Source organism: Lissotriton helveticus, chromosome 5_1 (genome assembly GCF_964261635.1).
Source record: "Lissotriton helveticus chromosome 5_1, aLisHel1.1, whole genome shotgun sequence".
NCBI lineage: Eukaryota > Metazoa > Chordata > Amphibia > Caudata > Salamandridae > Lissotriton > Lissotriton helveticus.
In genome coordinates this window covers 987,976,288-988,001,095 of record NC_136065.1, presented here as the reverse complement: position 1 = coordinate 988,001,095, position 24,808 = coordinate 987,976,288, and the positions used below count along the sequence as shown (strand labels likewise).

The 24,808-nt window shown below is 44.6% G+C and overlaps 1 pseudogene; it reads left to right on the top strand.

The window, feature by feature from the left end:
• The window catches only part of LOC144752579 (ubiquitin-conjugating enzyme E2Q-like protein CG4502), a 51,266-nt pseudogene extending 28,056 nt beyond the window's left edge, over nt 1–23,210 (top strand).
• Nucleotides 23,211–24,808: the final 1,598 nt, after the last annotated feature.

Genomic DNA, 24,808 nt, shown 5'->3' with positions numbered 1-24,808 from the left:
ATCCAACTTGACCACAAACTCTCCATGAAAGATAACATCAAATCCATAGCAGGGTCATGTTACTACAGCCTCCGGCTGTTACGTAAAACTCCCCCCTATTTACCATTAGAACATCGCAGAACCGTAGTTCAGGCTTTGATTATGAGAAAACTTGACTACAGAAATGCATTGCTGGCCGAAGTAGGAGATACAGCGTTAGCCAAATTGCAGGTGATCCAAAATACTGCAGCCAGGATGGTCTTAAATTGCCCCCAGGATCTCCATCCCTTCCCCTGCTTAGAAAACTTCACTGGCTCCCAGTGAAAAGGAGAGTTCTTTTTAAGACCTGTTGTCTCTCTTTCGAGGCTCTCAAAGGAGATGGTCCTCATTACCTACAAGAGAAGCTACATAAGTATACATCGGAAAGCAACCTCAGATCAAACTCCCAGGCCCACCTTAGGGTCCCTCATATTCGCTTGAGCCGTACAGGAGGCAGGGCCTTCTCATACGTCGCCCCTAAATATTTGAACTCATTACCGGAGGTTCTGCGGAAATCAACATCTCTCCAATCCTTCCGGAAACTACTGAAAACCTTCTTGTTCTAAATGTCACATTCCTTCAGAGAAATTACTTTCCCGACCCGCTAGAGGTCCTCCCCCAGGTAAAATCGCAGATATGCCCCTGGGTGAATCACGCGCTATACAAATCCCAATAACATAACATCCCAATAACATAACCTCTCTGCAACACGGCTCGGTGGCAGTGACTGTAGGTACCTGGTGGGCTAATTGGCCCCCAGGGACCCTCAGGATTCATGGAGAAATAATCCCCCAACTCAAAAACAAGGGAGGGGGCGGGGCTTTCTATGACGTGTGTACTCATGCAATCACTCCGCCAAGTACTTATAAATTCACCATGAACTCTCCTTGCAGCACTCTAATCATCCAGTCACTACCCATGCACTCATGCAATGACACTTGCACTAACTCATGCACTGCTACAATACCCTGAGCACTACCCATGCAGTCCAGCCATCGCCCTGTCACTATCCATGCACTCCTCCAATCACCCAGTGAGCACCATGTACTTATCCAATCACTCTGCCAAAACCAACACACTTATAAATTCCCCATGCACTCTCCTTGCAGTACTCTAATCATCCAATCAGTACCCATGTACTCATGCAATGACCCAGGCTTCTAACACATGCACTGCTACAATCCCCTGAGCACCACCCATGCCGTCCAGCCACTTCCCTAGCACTGCCTATGCACTCCTCCAATCACCCATTCACCATCATGTACCTATGCAATCACTCCGCCAAAATCCAAGCACTAATCTTCCAGTCAGTACCCATGTAGTCATGGAATGCCCCAGGCACTAACAGATTCAGTGTTAAAATCACCTGTGCACTTCCCATGCAGTCTTCTAATCACCAAGCCAGCACCATGTACCTATCCAATGACTCGGTCAAAACCCAAGCACTTATACATTCACCATGCATTCTCCTTGCAGTACTCTCTTCATCCAGTCAGAACCCATGTACTTATGCAATGACCCAGGCACTAACACATGCACTGCTACAATCCCCTGTGCCCGTCCCATGCAGATGTCTAACCACCCCCATAGTACTGATTCACTCCTGCAACTACCCAGTCAGTACCCATGCACTCCAGTGTGGTTCTGAAAATCTGGATTTGTGTAATCGTTCTGGACCCGAGAATTAAAACTTCGTCGAAACATGACGAATTTGGTATCAAAAGACCGAGAATGACGAGTACATCATGTACATATATTTTCAACATATTCGAGTGACGATTTCAACCTCGAAATCGTCATTTGCGTTCTGAACCCTTGGCTTCCATTTATGTGTTGCCCTTTACATAGGCCTTAATCCAGTTGAATTCACTTCCACAAGGACACATACTCCTTAATCGACTTTTCCATGACCTGTGCAAGTTGGAACCATTGCCCCAGGCCGAACTCGTTAGGTCAGTTCCCCTTCCCAGTGGCCGAGCAAGATAGCATCTAGGCTCAACAAGCCATAAAACCATTTCAGCGCGCACACCTGCCGTATCTTGCTCACATCTGTCTCTACTCTTTTGCTTCACTTACTTTATGATGGGGAGGTGCCTGTTTTATTGGGGGTCCACCGATATCTGATGAAATGTTGGGCCTTGCCAGGTGATTTGTTATGGGCAGTACGACGTGAAATATGTACATGTCATCATGACTCTGCTTTTTCTTTGTATTGGAGATATGTTAACTATTTACTTTACAACCAAGAATGTTTTGCCTGAAGCTTAAAATTGTGTATAAGAAGAGAAGCCTGACTTTGTAAAGGTAAGCAGTCTCCTGAGAATATACTTCCCCGTGTTGTACTTCTAGGACACTTGTTACCTTGGTTGCAGCCAATAAACTAATCTTTGACTTCACCTAGAAGACTCTGAGTTTCTGTGGTCTGGATCAGGAAGAACCCGAGGTCTCTGGGTGTACCCTGACACCGCTGGGTTACCGGTGTCTGTGCCGGTTCTTAAAAACCCAGTACCTCAGCTGGCGCCCAACGTGGGGCTCGATTCCAGTGGTACCAGTCAGCCAGAGGATCGTGAGGAGCTTCGTGTGAAAATTCCAGAGGACGGCCAACCACCTCATCGACCCCTGCATGTCGACGTGGTCCGAAGGTCTTTGCTGCGAGGTTCCCCGCTTCCGGACGGCTACAAGGACTGCTGCCCTGGCTATCGCCCTGATTTGGACCCTTGAAGTTTGGTAGAGCGAAACACTAAGACGAGTCTTCTGGTGACGTCATCGATATTTCAGTTAAGTATAAGTGGAGCGTCTCCCAGTCCTTAGTTGGTCTTAGTCTTGGGTATCCTTTGGGATAATTTGTTGGTACTTGCAAGCACCAAAACCGAAGGACTCGTGTATTCACGAGAAATATCGTAATCGATAATCCTTTGAAGTTTGGAACTAGACTAGAGAGCGAAGATGCCTAGTCTTAGACTTGGAAATTTGTTTTGTCTTGGTTATAATAATAGGGACTCCCGATTGGAGGACTCATGTCCGGTTCCTCCAGTTGGAACTCCAACTTACGAGCTATATGTGAAACATGGGGTAGGCCCCATCACCTACAACGAAGTATGGATTAAATACACCAGGAAAGATGGTGTTTTAAAATGGCCCCAATATGGTAGCTTTGATACCGAAATCCTAGATAACCTTGAAGTTAAACTCTTTAAAAAGAAAGCCCGGCCGGCGATGTTTGACTCTTTCCGCTTATGGCGTAAAGAAGCCAAACAAAAAGAAATCAAATTAGCTAAGAAAAATAAGAGAGAAGAGGGAATTTCAGTAATGCAAGCTGCTATGCAGTTCAAAGATAATGAAGAAGAGCAAATGAGTGAGCAGTTGCACAGGCAACGTAAAATGGCAATAGATAAATGTTATCCAGTTTTGCCGTCTCTTCAGCAAGAGGCAGCAAAAGAACGTGAAAAAGATCCATTAATGTCGCATTTATTAAGTTCGCCACCCCGCTATGCGCAAAATGCCACAGCAGCCCCGCAACCTTCAGTTGTGCAACCTGTGCCTCCTATTCCTCCTATTCAGCACTCACCAGCTGTTCTCCAGCTGGCCCCTGTCCCTATGGTGCAGCCTCCTCAAGGCCCACCAATCACACCTGTTTTACCTGTGCTTTCCACAATTTTGCCTACTGTACTTCCTACTTCTCCTAATGCTCCCTCTACAATTTTGCCTAGTACTCCTTCTATTTTTCTTGATGCCTCCTCTGATATTGTCTCTGCTCCTGCCTTATCTCACCCCATTTTTCCATCCGTTCTTCCTTCAGTTTCACCTTCCATTCGGCAGAAAATGGCCAGCACTGTTACTAACCTTCTTTTACCTCTTTTCGGGTCGCCTACTACGACCCCTAACATGGGAAGAAGACAGTTGCGAAGTCGACTGTCTGATTATCAAGAGAGAGATTCACTGAATAGTTTAGCTGGGAAATGGGTCATAGACACCGTAAAATATGATGTACAGTCTGTCATGGAAGTCTTCCATCAATGGGAAGCAGCGACACAGAGATATGTTTTCGAACAGATGTGTGTTTTTCTTTGCGAGGATTTAGAAGACAAAGATCTGGAATGCATCCCACAAGAGATGTGTCGTGTACGGTTTAAGTTCGGAGAGGGTATGATTGTAGGTCCAGATGTGGAGAAAGCAGTTGAAATGTTGTTATCATATCGGAGTAAGGGAAGCAGTTCTGGGTCACCATCTGAACCTAGTGCATCTAGTAAGAAAAAGGCGCGACAATACCCTATGAGAGAAGTTCCCCCACAATGGAGAGAGGGCGACAAAACTGCTGTCCCACCTATTCTGACACACTTTCAGCGTGTATGGGTACATGTCCCATGGAAGCGAGCTGAAGTTTTAGCACTTAAACAAACATTACCTGATCCGCGTAAAAATCCTGCAGGGTATTACAAAGAGTTGTCGCAAACTGCTGGGTCATGTATAATGAATTTAGCCGATATCGATATGCTATTTGGGAATGTTGTTCCACAGCCTTTATGGGGTAAAATTTGTCATATAGATCATGATCAGGAATTAGGTGACTCCTGGGCTAATATTACTGCTGCAGATGCCCGACAAGTTGGTGGTGCCAAGCCTGAGCCTTTGATAGCAGAACTCCCTGGTAAAATAGTGGATTACATGAAAACGATAATGCCTGCAATACGTGTGAATTGGGATAAATTGTCTGCATGCAAACAGAAGAAAGAAGAAACAGTCTCAGATTTCTTCACCAGATTTGAAGAAACATTCGTTGAGCACAGCGGTCAAGATATGACCACAGAAGGTGGTCAGAGATTGTTTGTCGATAAATTCGTGCACAATCTGCTTCCAGAATTGTGTAAAAAGTTAAAGGATTCAGAAAGTTCTTGGGCAGTCTCATCTTCAGCCCAGATATTGGCTACTGCACAATATTACGAAAATAGAGACAAGGATGAGAAAGATAGAGTAGAAAAGAAAACTAAAGAACTAAAAACGAAGGTTTTGCTACAGCAAGCCTATCCGCCACGTGGTGGTGGTAATCAAAATAATAATGGTCAGAATCACTACCAAAATACTTTTCAGCAGCCTCAACAGTATCAGAGGAACTCGCAAAGAGTCGAGTATACTCAACCCCGTGTACCTGTAGGCCCCAACCAGTGTTCATATTGCAGACAAGAGGGTCATTTCAAGTATAATTGTCCTATTCTATTACAACGTGCAAATGGAGTTTCTGGTGTGAAGGGTCGTGGCAGTCAGCAAGCACCTAGAGGTAGAGGGCGTGGAACCGCCCCTCAGAACGCACGTCCCCTTCCACCACAAAACTCTATGAACAGGTTTGATCAGCAAAATAATGTATCTGACAGGACAGCTCAATACTACGTTGATGATTACTATACAGAAGATGAGTATTTGGAGAATAATGATTGCTAGGACAGCCATAGACAAAGAGAGGGAGTTGTTTCAGTTCCAGTAGATCAGAGTGGACCTTACGTTGAGGTGATTACATCAGGTGTGTCAGAGCCTTTTCTGTTGGATACTGGTGCTACAAAGAGTTCTATTATGCACTCCAAACTCCCTGGCGCACCTTTGTCTGGCGAAATGAACGTTTCTGTAGGTTTTTCTGGCACCCCAGTTAGGAATCCGATTTCTGACCCTTTGTCTCTTTCTGTTGGTCCTTGTGAATTTGAAGCACCCCTCATTCTAACAACAGGTTGTGGTGAAAACTTGCTAGGATTGGATTTGTTAAAGAGATTGTATGCAACTTTGTACTGTTCTCCGTCAGGAGTACAACTTACTTTAGGTAAGAAAGTAGTTTCTCCCATGTATTTGTCGAGAGATGCACTTCCAGCAGAATTGTCGTTTCTCCCAGATATTCTTTGGGCCACTGGTCCTAATGATGTAGGTCTTTTAGAAATTCCACCATATGTTGTAACATTGAAAGCCAATGTTAAAATGCCACGAATTCCTCAATACAAAATCTCGAGTGAAGGTAAAAAAGCTTTACTAGCTATCGTTTACGAATTGATTAAAAAGGATGTGATTGAAGAAACACGAGGAAATGTTTGCAATAGTCCTGTTCTGCCTGCTTTAAAACGGACTGACCCTTCTAAGCCACCTGTGTACAGATTCGTGATTGACCTTAGAGAGGTGAATAAAATAGTTGTGCCACAATTTCCAGTTGTCCCCGACATTACCACATTATTAACTATGATTCCAGCCTCTGCCTCTTGGTTTTCGGTGATTGACCTGAAGAATGCTTTCTTCAGTATCCCGATTGCTGAGGAAAGTAGGGATATTTTTTCCTTCAGTTTAGGAGGTCGCAGTTTCCGCTTTAAACGCGCTCCTCAGGGCTACTGTGAAAGTCCATCAATATACAGTCAAGCTCTGAAAACACAGCTTGACACGATTGTTTTACCTAAAGGTGCTACTCTTGTACAATATGTGGACGATTTGCTCATTGCTGCAGACACTGAGAAAATTTGTAAACAAGCAACGCTGTCATTGTTGCGTCATCTGTGTGATCTGCATCACAAGGTGTCACTTTCCAAACTGCAATATTGCCGACAAGAAGTGACCTACTTAGGTCACCTCTTATCGAAGGAGGGAAGGAAACTGACCCCAGAAAGAATTCAGGCAATAGCGAAATTGAATGTGCCAAGAACACAGAGAGAAGTGCGTGCTTTCTTGGGCATTACATCGTACTGTAGACAGTGGATTCCTAATTTTTCGTTATTGGCCAAACCCTTGGTGGCACTAACGTGTAAAAATACACCCAATCCCATTCCTTGGTCTGAAGAGTGTCAGAAAAGTTTTCTCGAATTACGCACAGCATTATGTTCGGCTCCTGTGTTAGGTACCCCCAACTACAGTAAGCCTTTCACATTGTATGTCCACGAGAAGGAGGGCTGTGCATTGTCTGTGTTGACTCAGTTATTTGGAGGTAGGCAGCGCCCATGCGCCTATTTTTCGTCAACTTTGGATCTGGTAGCAAAAGCATTGCCAAGTTGTTTAAGAGCCACAGCAGCAGCAGCTGTTTGTATTCGATAGTATGCTGGTCTGGTACTGAATAATACACTAATCGTGATGGTCCCGCATGCAGTAGACACATTGTTAAATAGGACCAAGACACAGCACTTAACTAGTGCTCGACTGTCCAGTTACGAATTGACACTGCTAGCGAGCCATGTGCACATAAAAAGATGCAGTACCTTAAATCTAGCCACATTGTTACCAATTGCAGAGGAATCAGATGCTTTAGAACAGCACAATTGTTTTCTCACAACAGAGGAAGAGACAAAAGGGAGAGTAGATTTATCTGACACTCCTCTTGCTGAATGTGATGGTACATTATGGGTGGATGGTTCATGCTTCAAGCTCCCGAATGGTAACGTGACTGCAGCATATGCTGTCACGACTTTGCACACAGTTGTTGAAACTGCACGAGTACCACATGGTTCAGCTCAAGCTGCAGAATTAGTTGCACTCATGAGAGCATGTGTATTGTCTAAAGGAATGAGAGTGACTGTCTACACTGATAGTCAGTATGCGTTTGGAGTGGCTCACAGTTTTGGACGATTGTGGAGAGAACGTGGATTCCTGACTTCGCATGGAGCTAAGATTCAGCATGGTCAGTTGGTGAATGAGCTTCTTGAATCACTGACCTTGCCTCTGCAAATGGCGATTGTAAAATGTAGTGCTCACAAGAAGGTGACTGATGATGTAGGTCGTGGAAATGCATTTGCTGATGAGATCGCGAAAGAAACTGCAAAGAATGTAATGAGCCGAATGTATGTTGCAGGCCCTGCAAGATGGACTGGTGATGTTGGAATGTGTGAGGACACGATAGAGAGTGTGAAGTCCATCCAAGCTGAGGCCACAGAGAAAGAGTTGAGCACGTGGAGAGAGAGTACAGGTAGAATGGATGCAAATGGTTGTTGGATTGAATTGACAGAGCATCAGAGATGGTTGTTACCCGATGCATATGTGCTTGCAGTGGTTACAATGGCTCATGGAATGGCCCATATCAGCGTGAAAGGGATTTGCGAGTTGTTGGCCCCAGTGTGGAAGAATTCAGGGATTCCCAAGTGTGCAGAGAATGTTGTCAAGAATTGCATGGTATGTCTTAAGCACAATCCTGGTAGGGGAACCCCAACTCCAGCTGGTCATTTTGCACCTCCTACGTATCCGTTCGAGGTTTTGCAGCTAGATTTCATACACATGGAGAGGTGCAACAACTTAAAATACGTGCTCGTTGTTGTTTGTGCTTTCTCAAGATGGGTAGAAGCATATCCCCTGAAAGACAATACTGCCTTGTCCGCAGCAAAAGCCCTTGTGAAAGAGTACTTCCCCAGGTTTGGAATGCCTAGAATGGTCTGGTCTGATAATGGAAGTGAATTTGTGGGTCGTGTGATGAAAAGAGTGTGTGAAGGGCTAGGCATTAGGCAGAAGTTCCACGCTGCAAATCACCCCCAATCAGCTGGATTAGTAGAATGTTACAATGGCACGCTTAAACTTAAATTGGCCAAAATCCAAGCGAGCACAGGTCTTAAATGGCCGGATGCTCTACCCTTAGCACTCCTATCCACCAGAATGACTGTGCATTCACGAGTGAAACTCAGCCCTTATGAAATTGTCTTTGGCCGGCCAGCCAACATATGGGGAGTGCCTAGGCCCACGAAGTTCAGCGAGCTAGAACACCCTATTTTGCTTGATTACCTGTATGAATTGACGGCTAAATTGCGTGTTTTGCATCAAAAGGTACATGACTCCCTGCCTCCGGCCTCTGATACTCCAGGACACCCCATAAACCCTGGATCCTGGGTGTTGATAAAGAATTTCCAAAGGACTAAAAACGACCAGCCCAGGTGGACGGGACCCTACCTCGTCCTTCTCTCTACCAGATCGGCAGTTCGAGTGGAAGGGAAGAAGTCCTGGATCCACGGGGTCCACTGTAAAAGGGTACCCTTACCTCTGCCCTATGACCAGTGGGTTCAGGAGGGTGTCGCTGACCCAGAACCTGATGCCGTGCCAAATACCGTCCCTTTTAATGATTCACATGTAAAAGGAACTGACTCTGAACAAGAAAACGAAAACATTTTTCACAAGGCTGTGCCACCATCCAAGCGAGTGAACATTACAGAGCCTGACCTTTTGTTCCCAGATCAGACAATACCTGGGAAGCGACGGTATAATTTGAGACCGAGAAAAACGAACTAATAAAATAATTTCTTTTGCAATTTGAGACTAAGATCCATGGACAAATAAAAAGACATTTCTTTTTCCCCAAGTACTATTTTTTGAAAGTGCAGCTCTCCCATCTAAGAAACTTGCTCATTTTTGTTTTTCGAACCGCCATCCGGGTTCCGCTGCTAGGGCCGCGGTTGATTAAAGTCTTTGGGGTGCAGCTGACGATGTTAGGTCGGTAGTTCTGGTTGGTCCAAGGGAGTTGCCCTAGACTGACGGAAGCATCCCTTAGCAGAGGCAAACTCCCACCGCGGGCAGCACTTTAGAGAGGATGGAGTTTCCCGATGTGGAGAGACCTGCCAAACAAATTAACTTTAAGCAGAGACTGTGTAACACGATGACAAAGAAAAGTTTTATAATATTGTGTATTTTTATGCTATTCAGCGTAATGATCTTTTTGATAAGTTATGTTTTATTCTCTTTCCATGTAACATTTGCGCCCACTGCATCACCCATACCTCCTCCTACTGTTTCCGCTCATTCTTTCCACCCTCTGCCCGAACCCCGAATCAAATAGGAGATTGGAGTTCATTAATAACTCCTTTGTTCAGTTGTTACACCAACACCAACTTGTAATGAACACAACTAACTGTTGGGTGTGCGGACTTATGCCTCACACAACGGACAAAGGTATCCCCTATTTAGTCCTGCCATTTAGTCACAATGGTTCTGTATGGGCATATAGGACCATGTTCACATATGCACACGAAATCTACCGCCTACGTTCTGTAACAGACAATCCTAGAAAAAGTGCTCTAGTCAAAGGTATAGTTGACATGATTAAGGAAGGTATTTCTTATGAGACTATCCCTAGAGATGAGACACTATTATACATAGGATGGAACATGACTGGGTATGGAACTACTCTGAGTGAGAAACAGCAAGCTAAGAGATCGTCCCCGATTTGGATTGTACCCCATCAGGGTTATCTGTGTCTGCAAGGTAATGGCACGAATCCCAGGGCTCAATTAGGGAAGAGTGTCTGTACTGAAACGTATGTTTTTGGATCTCAGACTTCCCCTGCGTTTTTAGCAGCTAAGGGTACCTATTTCGTCTGCCATGATAGAGCCTATACATGGTTGCCCCCTGACTTTTCGGGCTCATGTTTTGTTTCCTTCCTGTTGCCTCCCACCTACACAGCAGCGGCAGACTACCACAGGACAAGGATAGTTAGAGGTGTTTTGAGTGAAGAAGACACTGCAGGTCAAGAATTTGGAGACTTTGCAAAGGGTTTTCTGCCGTTCTGGGGATCCATGGCTAACAGCAGAAACATAAGGCAATTGACAAGGGTAGTTGAGTCCACCGTGATAGAAACTACTGGTGCCCTTAGTAACCTGACTGCTGAGCTCCAGTCGGAGCGACTTATGACCCTTCAGAACAGGGTCGCTCTGGATGTCATACTTGCAAACCGAGGTGGGGTATGCAGATTGATCCAATCTAGTTGCTGCATCTTCATCCCTGATAACGCTCCAACAGTGTACCATGCCATCTCCAAACTACATAAGATTTCCGAATCTATTCATGTGGATAAAGGAGATTGGTCATTGATGGGATGGGTCTGGGAACTAATATCCGCCTGGGGAGGGAAAATTCTAATGATCATTGGGATGGTCTTAGCCATTCTTTTCCTGTTCTGTCTATGCGCACAGTGTGCTCCTGCAATATGTGGCCTCTGTGTTACATCATGTGTAAGGAAACCTGTGTCAAGAGATGAACTAAGTACTAGAATGATGTTACAGCAACATCTCAATGACTTTAGGAATATAGATCTGGACTCAGACTAACATGAGGATAGATTAATTGCCTATGTGAGGGCAAAAGGAGGGATTGTGGTTCTGAAAATCTGGATTCGTGTAATCGTTCTGGACCCGAGAATTAAAACTTCGTCGAAACATGACGAATTTGGTATCAAAAGACCGAGAATGACGAGTACATCATGTACATATATTTTCAGCATATTCGAGTGACGATTTCACCTCGAAATCGTCATTTGCGTTCTGAACCCTTGGCTTCCATTTATGTGTTGCCCTTTACATAGGCCTTAATCCAGTTGAATTCAATTCCACAAGGACACATACTCCTTAATTGACTTTTCCATGACCTGTGCAAGTTGGAACCATTGCCCCAGGCCGAACTCGTTAGGTCAGTTCCCCTTCCCAGAGGCCGAGCAAGATAGCATCTAGGCTCAACAAGCCATAAAACCATTTCAGCGCGCACACCTGCCGTATCTTGCTCACATCTGTCTCTACTCTTTTGCTTCACTTACTTTATGATGGGGAGGTGCCTGTTTTATTGGGGGTCCACCGATATCTGATGAAATGTTGGGCCTTGCCAGGTGATTTGTTATGGGCAGCACGACGTGAAATATGTACATGTCATCATGACTCTGCTTTTTCTTTGTATTGGAGATATGTTAACTATTTACTTTACAACCAAGAATGTTTTGCCTGAAGCTTAAAATTGTGTATAAGAAGAGAAGCCTGACTTTGTAAAGGCGAGCAGTCTCCTGAGAATATACTTCCCCATGTTGTACTTCTAGGACACTTGTTACCTTGGTTGCAGCCAATAAACTAATCTTTGACTTCACCTAGAAGACTCTGAGTTTCTGTGGTCTGGATCAGGAAGAACCCGAGGTCTCTGGGTGTACCCTGACACCGCTGGGTTACCGGTGTCTGTGCCGGTTCTTAAAAACCCAGTACCTCACCAGCAATCCCCCTGTCACTACCCATGCACTCCTCCAATCACCCATCCAGAATAATGTACTTATCCAATCACTCCGCCTACACCCAAGCACTTATAACATCACCATGCACTCTCCTTGTAGTAATCTAATCATCCAGTCACTATGCATGTACTCATTGCAATGGCCAATGCACTAACTCATGCAGTGCTAAAATCTCCAGAACACTACCCATGCAGTCCAGCAATGCCTGTGTCACTCCCTATGCACTCTTCAATCACTCCACCAGCACCATATACTTATCTAATCACGTAGTCAAAACCAAAGCAGATATAAAGTCACCATGCACTGTCTTTGCAGTATCCTAATCATGCAGTCACTATCCGTGTAGTCATGCAATGGCCTAGGCACTAACACATGCACTGCTACAATCCCCAGAACACTACCTACGCACTCCAGCAATCCTACTGTCACTCCATGAGCACTCTTCCAATCACCCTGCCAGCACCATGTACCTTTCAGATCACTGCACCAATACCCAGGTGCTTATAAATTCACCATGTACGCTCTTTGCAGCACTCTAATCATCCGGTCACTAACCGTGTACTTATGCAATGACTCAGGCACTAACAGATGTAGTGCTACAATCCCCTGAGGACTACATATGCAGTGAAGTAATCTCCAAGTCACTACCTATGCCTATCAGTGATGTCATTTGAGATGTCATCAGTGATGTCATCAGTGATGTCACTGACCATGTCATGAATGATGTAATATGTGACATCATCAGCAGTGCTGGCGGGTGCATAAGTTATAGTTAGCTGAACTAACTATAACGGGCGAATATCTCTGGTTTTGTACTAGTGAAATGTCCACCTAACTATAATGTCCCTGAAACCCGTGGTTTTTTCAGTGACTATATATATAAGTAACATAAGACAATAATAAATATATGTATGTGTGTGTATATATATAACTCGGAGTATATGTTGATGGCACTGGATGTGTCTTCACTATATACAAGTATAGTACATGAGGATGGCATACGAGCTGATGAATACTATTTAAAAAAATAGAGAACCAATCTATAAGCAACATAATGATATGCTGTTAGCATTGATAGAATTTTGCCTTTACAACAATATTTATATGGTCAATCATTTACTGTATTGCCAAATCCAAAGAGTGGCTATGGGGGCCAGCTTCTCCCCGAGTTATGCTTGCCTGCATATGGGGAAATGGGAGAAGCTGGTCCTCATGGGGACACACAGCGATATAATGTCAACTAAGGTAAAATTGTGGCTAAGGTTCATTGATGACCTATTTGTAGTTTGGCATGGAACTAGAGAAGAGGCAGAAAATTTTGTAGTTCAAATTAACAACAATGATCTAAAACTAAGATTCACTGCAGAAATTAGTGACACCTGTGTAAATTTCCTAGATACTAAAGTGTATATATAAGCAACAACAAATTGGAAACTACTTTGTATCGAAAGAAAACAGCAGGAAATTCGGTGTTACATGCCTCTAGTTCTCACCCCCGCCACTTAGTGAATAGCATCCCCTATGGCGAAATGCTTAGAATCAAGAGAGTTTGCAGCACTCAAGATGAACTAAGAAAGGCCCAACTACTTAGTAAGGATCGATTTGTAGCAAGAGGCTATTCTAGACATATAGTAGATCAAGCCATTGCCAAAACAGCAATAATAACCAGAGAAGAATTATTGGTTAAAAATTAACAGAGAGATCAAGGCCAAACCCTAGCTAAAAATCTAGAGGAGGACAAGAGTTTTCGCCTTATAATTGGATATAGCAAACAACATAGGGCGCTCCAAAAGATTATTCAGGGTGAGTGGTCTATACTCCTTAGTGACCCCGTATTAGGACCCCTGCTACCGCAGAGGGAGTCCATTACGTACAGCAGAGCTGCTTCAATGAGAGATTGCTTAGAGTTATCTGACCCAGAAATAATAACCAAACCAACATGGTACCAGAATTTAAGAGGTTTTAAAAAATGTACAACATGTAAGGCATGTACCCACGGGGTCAATACAAAAATATACTTTAGCCCATTTAAGACAAAACCGTATACAATAAACAAAATGCTAAACTGCAAAACCGAATACACGGTGTACGTTCTAACATGCCCATGTGGTCTTATCTACGTGGGCAGTACCAAATTACAAGCTCATGTTAGAATACTCCAACACCTCCGCGCCATAACAAATATGGACAACACCTATCCGGTGGCGCGTCATTTTAAGGAACGCCACGGCTCCAACAATAAAGGGTTGCCTTATTATTTAATAGACTCAGTCTCTCCCAATAGGCGCGGAGGAGATAGGGAGAGCAACCTACGTAAGTTGGAAACCAGGTACATTTTGTTATTAAATTCAAAACATCCTCAGGGTTTGAACTTGACTGAGGATTTGTATACTTGTCTATAACATCAAGAAGAACTTAAGAATAGGATTTGGGCCACTTGACGTCCCGTATACACGCCCTGAGACAAGTTAAGCAGAGGTTAATTCAGCACCGCCTACAACTAAGCACTTTTCAGAATGTAGATATGATGTAAATGGATGAATGTTAGGTCTATTTATTGAATAACAATAATTTATTATGTTTGTATTGGTGTTTTTAAATATTTCTAAATATTTTGGGATGTCTTGGATATTTTGGGATATTTTTAGATATTTTTTAACTCTTGTATAATACTTTTTGACATTGTAATAAGCACACACATGATATAGATGAAATTAGAGCAGTCTAGATGTGTGTGTGATTACTTATTAGCTAGGAGTTGGTAAAGGGCGGTAGTCGAAACCTTTGATGTGATCAATCTTTAAATACATGTGGAGTACATACGATGATGAAATATGGGAATGGTATCTGGTAGAACCAGAAAATGTAATAGAATTGATGTGACTGTGATGACAATATGATATATTGATAAACACCATTTGGGGAAAGCAGCTAGCTTAGGCACTTTAGATCTGTGAAAGAATGATCCAAGGGATAAAATAATGGACACGATTTTAAATCACGAACACATTTAAGCACATTATAGAAATATTCACTATGGAAAAGGATAAACTCTTACACAATAATTCCAACTGAAACAGAGTGTATGTATTTTACGTGTATCTCCCAAAAAATAGTTACAGTATGGACACAAAAGGTGCAAAAATGTATTTTACGGTTATTTATGTATCAAATATGGCTTACCATTTATTTATATAATTACATGTATATTTTATCATGGTTAATTATATATTTATAACTATGATTCAGCAGTTGTTTATCAACGCGCACATGGCAAGCGCAAAGAGTATTTTTTCCATGTCCATAGTGAAAGTAACTCACGTGGTTCATTGAACCAATGCACTGTCACTTTAAAAATGCTTCCCGAGCTCAAACAAACTGTCGAGTGAACAAGCGGCGTCCGCGCTGCGAAACGCGTCTCTGACTCTTGGGTAAATAAAAACTGAAGCACGAATTTTGGGTCCGTGTCCTGTTTGCTGGCGATGCGTGAGTGAAGACGTGGCTGCCGTGCTGACAGGATTTTACTATATATATATATATATATATATATATATATATATATATATATATATATATATATATATATATATATATTCAAACAAACTCCCTCCAGTTGAAAAGAGCAGAGGCCACACGGGGGACTGTACTGAAGACACCTTTATTGGAATGCGGCATGATGCATTTCAGCCAAACTGGCCTTCTTCGGATGCCTTAGTGTCAGGAGGTGTGCACTCTTCACCTACTTAAATGTCCAACTACTTCCTAATAGGTGGAAGCCCGCTCCGCCCCCTCTCCTCGTGCTTGCACACCAACCAGTAGTTCATCGGAACCACAAGTCCCAGAATGCCTTACTTTATCCACGTAAGTGCTGCAGGGGAGATTTTCGGTCCAAGTGGAAATGCGGGGTGTAGGACATGCCGTGAAGAATGAATCTGCCAATATCCTGTTAAATATCCTCCCTTGGTGCCTTCTCCAGTCCCCAAGCACCATGTCAACCCCACAAACCAGGATGCGAATATGGCGGAGGCAGGAGTGCTAATGTAGCCTGCCCAATGTATCACCGCCACGCTGAATCCCGATGCGGGAGCTGGGCCACGGTTGTTCCAAACGTTCTGCAGCAGCAGCTGCCAGCCTTGTCCGCGGCCAGCTTGCGACATAGGGGCCTCTGAATCACGGTGCTGGCTGCCGTGAATAATATTCAAACAACCTCCCTCCGGTTGAAAAGAGCAGAGGCCACACGGGGGACTGTACTGAAGACACCTTTATTGGAATGCGGTAATATATATATTACCTACTGGCGATCGCCAGTAGGTAGTTATAGTAAGGACCTATTATGCATAGGAAATCCGCAACATTCTATTGCCAATAACTTTGGCGCTGATTGACGAATCTTCTCGAAATTTTCCAACTTTTGGCCAGCTCAGTTCCGCTCCTTCCCTGAAAGTTTGGGGGTGATTGGTCAAGCGGGGGCTGAGACAAAATGGGGGTCCCAAAATGTGTTTTCCCCATGCAATTTCCCACAGGACCTTTAGCCACGGCTACAGCCGGAACGGCTGAACGGAATCACACCAAATTTGGCAAAGAGGTAGTCCTCAGTTCAGACTTGTGCCTTTTGCTTAAATGGTGTTAATCTATTCAGTAGTTCCAGAGAAAATTACGGTTAAATGGGAGCAGGGGATACGCGGATTGTGCGTGGATTGTCATTGTACCATAAGCGCACCGTCCCGATCACGCGCTGAATTCTAAACATTCAAAACCAAGAACTGTTGGCAGCCATTTTGTGCCTCAGTAGAAGCGAGGCTGAGGATAGTAGTGGAATATGTGTGCAAATTGGAGAAAGGGGGCAGGGTAGAAATAATTGTACCCTCTACATCTGTTTAGGGGGTCCCAGAAGGACCACCAGGGCGACAATTTTTTTTTTTTAAATACCCGGCAGGTGGGTGTAGGGTGCACAGACTCTGCCATAAAATAAATAAAATAAAACTGAGTTTTTTTTCAAATTAACTCCCGGGGGGGTAAATACCGGGGGCAAAATTATTATATTTTATGGGGGGCCCTAATAATTAGACCCCGGGGGGGCTAAATACCGGGGGCAAATATATTACATTTTATGGGGGGCTCAGAGGGGCCCCCCAGCTCCGGGGATCAACAACCCCCAGGGCTAAAAAGAAAAAAATGGTGGGGGGAGGGGTCAAAGGTCCTCAAAGCTGTCGGGACCACCACCCCCGGAGCTTTATGTATTGTGGGAGGGGGACTGTGTGGCCCCCCTCTTGGAGCACTCGAAGGCCCGTTACCCCTCGGGCTACAAAAAAAATGGTTGAGGGGCTGCAAGGTCTCCAAAGCCCAGGGGACCACCAATCCCCGGGGCCTTATGTACTGTTGGAGGGCCGGCTCCTGCAGTGTCTCGGGGTGTCCATCCCGCACTCCCATAGCAAGGAAATCTGTTCTCTCTTTCAAAATCTAAATCAGATTGCTTTTCCACATGGGGAGCTGCATGTTAGCAGCTCCCCATGTGGAAAAGCAATGCCGGCTCCCAAACGCGTAGAAGTTGTGCACCAAAGGCGCTGTAGTCACGCACCCTACAAATTATGAGTTGTGCATCCAGCACATGCACACCAGGGGGCCGCACTGAGTGCTGCGCTGGGTGCGTGACTTTTAATTTTAACGTAAAAAACTAGCCCCATCAGTAAATTCTAATATTCCCATGGACGCTATCCTCCGGGTCTTATAAAAAATGTTGGGGACCGTGGGAGGATCCACAATGCCCCACGGTCCTGCCGGCTCCCCACGTTCTTCGGGAGTCAGCATTGCTTTTCCGCATTGGAAGATGCTATTTTGTATGTGAAAAAGCAATCTGGTTTGGATCTCACTGCTGTTTCTTTCGAAATCCAAACTAAGTTTGCTATGGGAGGGCGGGCGCCACGAGATTCTCGCCTTCTCATAGCAAACAGCAGTGTGCCAGGGGTAGGCACCCCAGGACACTGCAGGAGCTGGCCCTGGGGGGTGGAGGTCCCCAGGGCCCTCGAGGGCTCCAGGCGGAGTGCAGCACAGTCTGCCTCACACAATACAGAAATCCCTGGGGATGGTGGTTCCCGGGGCGTGAGGGGGGTCGTTGAGGCGCCCACACTTTTAATTTTGCAGGGGGGGCTTGGACGTGAAAGTGGCGCAACGGGGTTGTAAATCTGGTACACAGTGTTCTGTTTGACTTTGCTTTCCTTTCTGTCATGTAGAGGATCCCGGGTAAATATAACGGTTTCTGTACAGCCAGTACCTTTCAACCCTAACCCCAAACGGCTTACTTCCTGTTACCTTAGAAACAGTTTATGGAACACTTAAGTGAGCACAGAGGTTAGATGTTCACCACACTTAGGGGCCGATTAGGATGGCGGACGGACTTGCGTCCGTCCGCCATCCCAGAGGTGGAGGGACCGTCCGCATGGGCTGCGGCGGTCCCTCCGTGCAAATTAGGATGTGACCGCCACCCTGGCGGTCACATCCTGTATTTTTATCATTGCGGCGGGTGCTGCTTGAAGCAGAACCCGCCGCAATGATAAAAAAGTAAGTTGTGCATTTGCATGCACAAAGCAGCAGGCACCTCGCGGTGCCTGCCGCTTTGTGCAGGCAAATGCAGGGGGGTACCATAGGTATCCCCCATGTGCACCCCCCACCCCCCCTTCACCCCTGGGGGCCCGCAACGGGCCCCCAAACACAATTCCGTATGCCTTTACACGTCGGAAATGCCGCCGTGTAAAGGCATCTTTCCGCTGTCATCCTAATATGGCTGGCGGTGTCTGATAGACACCGCCAGCCATGTTAATGCTTTTCCGCCACGGGCGGAATCTGCCCGCGGCGGATTAGCGGCGGACAGATAGTAAGACCCACCAGCCATCCTAATATGGCGGTGGGTCTTGCAAGGCTCCCCGGCGGATTTCCCGCATCCTCCGGGCCGGCGGTGGCTTCCGCCGGCCCGGTGGATGCGGGAAATCCGCAATCGTAATGAGGCCCTATGTTGCTAATCGAAACAGTTACCATGCTGAAGTATTCAAATGTTTCCATAGGAACCGTTAGTAGTAGAAGAAGTCAGTAGAAATTATAATACAAATAATAGCAGGGGTTCGCTGGGGCCCCTACAGTCCCGGGGATTCACTCATGTTGGGAGGGGGGTGCAGAAGGCTGTGGAAATTATATCGGGAAAACAACAATGCTTTTCTTTAATATCATTTGGAATTATGTTTATTTATTAGGCAGTGTTCACTCTTGTTACGGATACAGTCACTTTGTTACAGGAAATGTATTAAAATATAGGACGGCGTGTTCTGTATGTGTGTGTGGAACAAATTTAACATTTAATTGGCTACAGTGTTCCAACAACAAGCTTAATGTTCATTTGGGTGCGAACTATTGAAAGTAGAAGTATTTTCTGTAATTCACTTCTGCTCGTTAGAGTTGCAAGGACATCTAATTGGCTTACATGTTGTGTGGAGGACTTTCCTGAGCTTTATGTTGGTTGAAAGTAGAAGTATTGTTAGCCAGTCATTTCCGCTCTGCGGAGTAGGAGGTACATCTGATTTGCTGTTGTGTTCCAAGGAGGACTTTCCCAAACTTAATGTTGATTGGCTGTAAACTGCTGAAAGTGAAAGTGTTGTTAGCGATTCCTTCCTTCTTCGCAGAGTATTAGGGATATTTCATTGGGTTACATGGTCCAAGCGGGACCTTAGGAAGCTTAATGTTCATTGGCTGTGAAGCATTAAAAGTAGAAGTGTTGGCAGCCATTTCGTCCTCCTTTGCGGAACAACATGGACATTTTATCGGCTAAAGTGTTTCGAGCACAAGTTTGCTCCTTATTGGGTGGGAACGTTTCACGGTTCCAAAGGAGTATGGGAAAAGAAAGTAGTAGAGGGGAGGTTAGGAACACTATTAACTCTGTACAATGGTCACAAGGTGGTGGAGAGGGATTATGAAGGTAAAAATATTTTTTATATGTTTTAAGGGCCATTTATATAATTGCCGTGTGGTGTACCAATCAAGGCAGAAAAATGACAGTGCCTTGCGCTGTTTTTTTAAATCAAGTTTGCGGGTGACATACTTCCCAGGAGCACTATTTACTTATAATGTGATGTTTACTTTTCTGATCGGGAGGTGTGGTTGCGCAGCAAAAAAATCAGTCTAGGTTTGAAACAGTTTTTATGTAGCAAATACAAAAAAACTTTCTTCAGAAACTGACACTGTATATATAAGGGGTGCAATTAAAAATGGATTTTCATAAAATATTAGTTAAGCGTGGCCATATCCTTCTTTTTTCTGCTGTAGTTTGTAAAAGTGTTGCCCCATATTCTTGATAATATAAGAGGGCATCAGTTACTTTTAGATAAAGTAGAACAGAAGTGCTACAACAAACAAAAAGTTAAAGTGCTATTAGGGTTTTAAGCTAGGAAAATGACTCTGTATGTATGAACACCCATACATGAGCTTTTAATGTTTGAACTATAAGATAAGCATTTGTATTCTTGTCAAATAATTACGATATCGTGTCAAATCAGGTGCATTTTAAATCGGGAATGTATTGATATTTCTTTGTATGTTTTTTATCTATATCGGGGGAATTGTAATGCTTTTAATTAATCAAACAATAAAACAATTACTTGACACTGAAAAAAACATAGGTTTCAGTTGCATTAAAGTTAGAAATTAGCATTTAAAAAACCTTTGAAATTCACTGAAAAAAACATAGGTTTCAGTTACGTTAAAGTTAGAAATTAGCATTTAAGAATACTTTGAAATACACTGAAAAAACCATAGGTTTAAGGCAGGTTATAGTTAGGAATTATCATTTAAAAAACCCTCGAAATTCACTGAAAAAAACCATAGGTTTAAGGCAGGTTATAGGTAGGAATTATCATTTAAAAAACCTTAAAAATTCACTGTTAAAAACATAGGTTTTAGGGGTGTTATAGTTAGCTGGACATTTCACTCGTACAAAACGATTGAAAATCCTCCGTTATAGTTAGTTGTACTAAGCATAACTCGCGTGCCCGTAATCCATTGATGATGATGTCACATATTACATAATAATAAAGTGATGTCATCAGTGATGTCATTTGAGATGTCATCAGTGATGTCATCAGTGATATCACTGACCATGTCATGAATGATGTAATATGTGACATCATCAGCAGTGGATTGCGGGCGCGTGAGTTATACTTCGTACAACTAACTATAACGGAGGAATTTCAATGGCTTTGTACGAGTGAAATGTCCAGCTAACTATAACACCCCTAAAACCTATGTTTTTTTCAGTGAATATATATATATATGTTACCTACTGGTGGTCGCCAGTAGGTAGTTATGATCAGGACCTTGTTTCTATTCAAAAAGCATTTTTTGATTTGCCAATATCTCTGGCGCCGTTTAACGAGTTTTCGCGAAAATTTCAAAACTAATGACCAGCTCAGGGCAGCTTCTATCTTGAAAGTTTGGGGTAATTCGTCAAGTGGGGGGGCCAAGAAATGCATTTTCCCATGTTAATTTCCATGGGAACAGGCTACAGCCCGAACTGCTGAACGGAATTACACCACATTGGGCAAAAAGGAATCTCTTGGTTCAGAAAGCACTCATTTTTTAAATGGTGTAAATCTATTCAGTAGTTCCTGAGAAATTAAAAAAATTAAAATTTCGATATCTGAGCACTAAGGAGGAGCCTCGAATCCTCCTGAGCACGAGCTTCAATCTGATTGGCTGTCAACATTCCAAACCAGAAAGTGTTGGCAGCCATCTTGTGACTCGGTAGAAAATAGTAAAACAAAAAATAAAAACAAGAACAGGGGTGAGGGTAGAAACATTCTGACCCCCTAGGCCTGCTCCCAGGCCCACCAAAAATGTTCCTTTTTTTAAACAACAGGATTCACACTGGGTGCACGAATCATGCCAAGAACTTTTTTTAAAAATGAAGTGCAGGCTCCATTGCTTTATTTTAATGAGCTCCTGGGTGGATCAGGTCCCGGGTACAATATACTAAGTATATGCGGGGGCTGCAACGGCCCCCACAGCCCAGGGGACCGCCACCTCCAACCAGGCCGAGGTCAAAAACCAGCAGCTGGAGCAGAGCAACAAGGTTAGCCAGTGCCCGCCACCAATGGCCACCAACAAGTCAGGCAGCGGCACCACCAAGGCGGGCTGGGCGGCCATGTGTAGCGCTTCCAAGACTCCCGCCCCATGCCAGCTGCCCCACAACCGGCAGCACTGCACGCAGGTGCAGAGCCGGCGGCTGATGATAGAGATGTAGGACATCTGCAAGCTGAGCAAGCGGTTCATCATGGTTGAAGCTGGTGGAGGACAGCCTCTTTGACTGGAACGTGAAGCTGCACCAGTTGGACAAGGACTCCATCTTGTCCTAGGACATGAAGGAGACATGCACCAAGTACATCCTGCTCAACCTCACCTCCCTGAACAACTTCCCCTTCTCGCTGCCCTTCATGCGGGTACTCAGCCCGCGCCTGAAGAACGGCTACGTGCTAGACCGGTACGTCATCTGCATGGAGCTGCTCACCTCCCGCCGGTGGTCCAGTGCCCACACCATGGAGACTGTTATGAGGCAGTTCACTGCCAATTTGGTAAAAGGGGAGGTAAGGAATGCGGGTGAGGGCGAACAGTATCGCGGCACTGGCCTCTAGGTTGCACTTTGGTGCTGCCTGGCGCAGGCATAGTTTAGTACATGGGTAAAATGTACACAGGCATAGAGGGCCCAATACTCTGGGGCAGCCTATTGAATGGGCAAGCTGGGGAATGCAGGGTGAGGACAGTGGAGGGAACTGCCGCAGGTCTTGAAAGGGCAGACAAGAAAGAGAGGGAGGTCAACAGTCATGAACATGGTTGCCCTGGTGTTGTTGGTGCAGTGGAACCGGGCCAAATGAACCCCGAGCACTGGGAAAGGAGAGCAGACAGCACTTCATGTTCAATAAAGGTAATTTCAATTTCATCTCCAAAAGTGGACGTTTCAAGGGAATTCATGTTGCAGCAACTTGTCATAGAGTTGTTTGTGTGTTATGACAGTTGGTATCATTGGTTTCATTGGTTATAATAATTGGCCAGTAAAATCTTCAATGTTTTTTTTCCACAGGGCATACATAGTCAGATGCCCAAAAGCGTTCACAACTCAATCCAGTTCAACCAATGTGGTAACTGGTTAGCTGTTACCGTCGCCAGTGAACCTCCCTACTAGGAGCGGGGTTCAGGTGGTGTAATAGAGGATACTGACAGCAGCAGTTTGTTGGTGGTGCAGGAGAGAAGCTTCCAACAGCACTTGGGTTCACACCTCCCTTCACATTTTGCGTGCAGCTTGGTGATGCCCATCTTAGAATCTAGGCCCTGGACGTAAAGTAGGCCATGCAGCAGAGTGTTTCTCAGCTCAAAGGGCCTTTGCTGAACCACTGCCTGTAATGAGCACCGTCTACATGCCATATTAGGCCCCTGAACACATTTTTGTAGGAGGGTGCCATTGCTTTTTCTTACACATCTCTGCTCCAGCAAAGTTGGTGAACAACTCAGTACAACGGCCTCGCTAGACAGAGTGCTACACTGCCATAGTCTGGTAAAGGGGGCCGGTAAAGCCAGCGAAGAAGGGCCGGGATAGCATAGCGAACCCATGTATCCAAACCAAACCTGGACATTTTAGGCACGAAAACCTCAATGGCAGGCAGACGTGAGGGCGTGGTGACAAACGAAAATAACATACCTTTCAGCAGCCTCAGTATTTTTGTTTTTCACCTTATGTGTAAGGAGGGCATTTTCGAACCCACCTACATAGGCTTCTCATGGATGTCAAGAGACAATCCCCCAGATTCATCAAAGTCCTGTTTTGCGAGTCCTTAATAGCGATTTTTAAGGAATTGCTATTAAAGACTTGCAAAACGGGATGCATGTAGAAATCGCAATATTTTTGGCGATTTCTACTGCTTCCTTATTTGCGATTCGCTAATTGCTAATCGCAAATAAGGAATGGCTGTCCCATTCATTCCTTATTTGGGATTAGCAAATAGCGGATCGCAAATAAGGAAGCGATTTCAAGGACACCCTGTAGCACCCCTGAAATGGTAATGTAGACTGGTGTTGCGCACACACATGTCCAAAGGACATGTGTGTGTAAAGTGCATTTTTCTAAGTTTTCGCTATTTACCACGTAGTTAGACTTCACCGTAAATAGCGGCCCAAGATTGTGAATTCACAATTTTAAAACTGTTCATGAATTGCATTTAAGGAATCTCAAATTGAGATTCCTTAAATGCAATTATTCGCAATTTGGCAATTTCTAGAATTGCGATTTTTGCATTTGGGATGATGAATCCCAAATGCAAAAATAGCGCTCGCAAAGGGCCAGATTCTCAGAATCTGGCCCTTTGCGAGCCGATTTTGGCTTGATGAATCTGGCTGAATGATACATAAAATACTCTGCAAATAAACACATTCTCAGTGAGACTTGAAAGGCTGGCTGCATAGTGAACATGGGCACTGGCAGGTCCACTTGGCAGAATCTGGGATTCAGGATGACTGAGCCCCCTTTATCTGTGCGTGAGCTATGGGGTGCATCTTGTTAATCCCGTATTTGGGAGCTGGGTGTAACTTGTCCGTGGGATGTAAGAGTGGTGATCTCTCTGCATCACAGGGTGATATCTGATAGCAGGTGGAGGTGGAAGACCGACCCTGCCCAAGAGAGGGCACAGCTGTCCCGAATCTGCTAATTCCCACTGAAGAGTGGGGAGGCAATTAGAAATGCCCTTCCTACTTCTAAATCTAGCCAGCAGGCGCCGAGAGCTGCTTTAA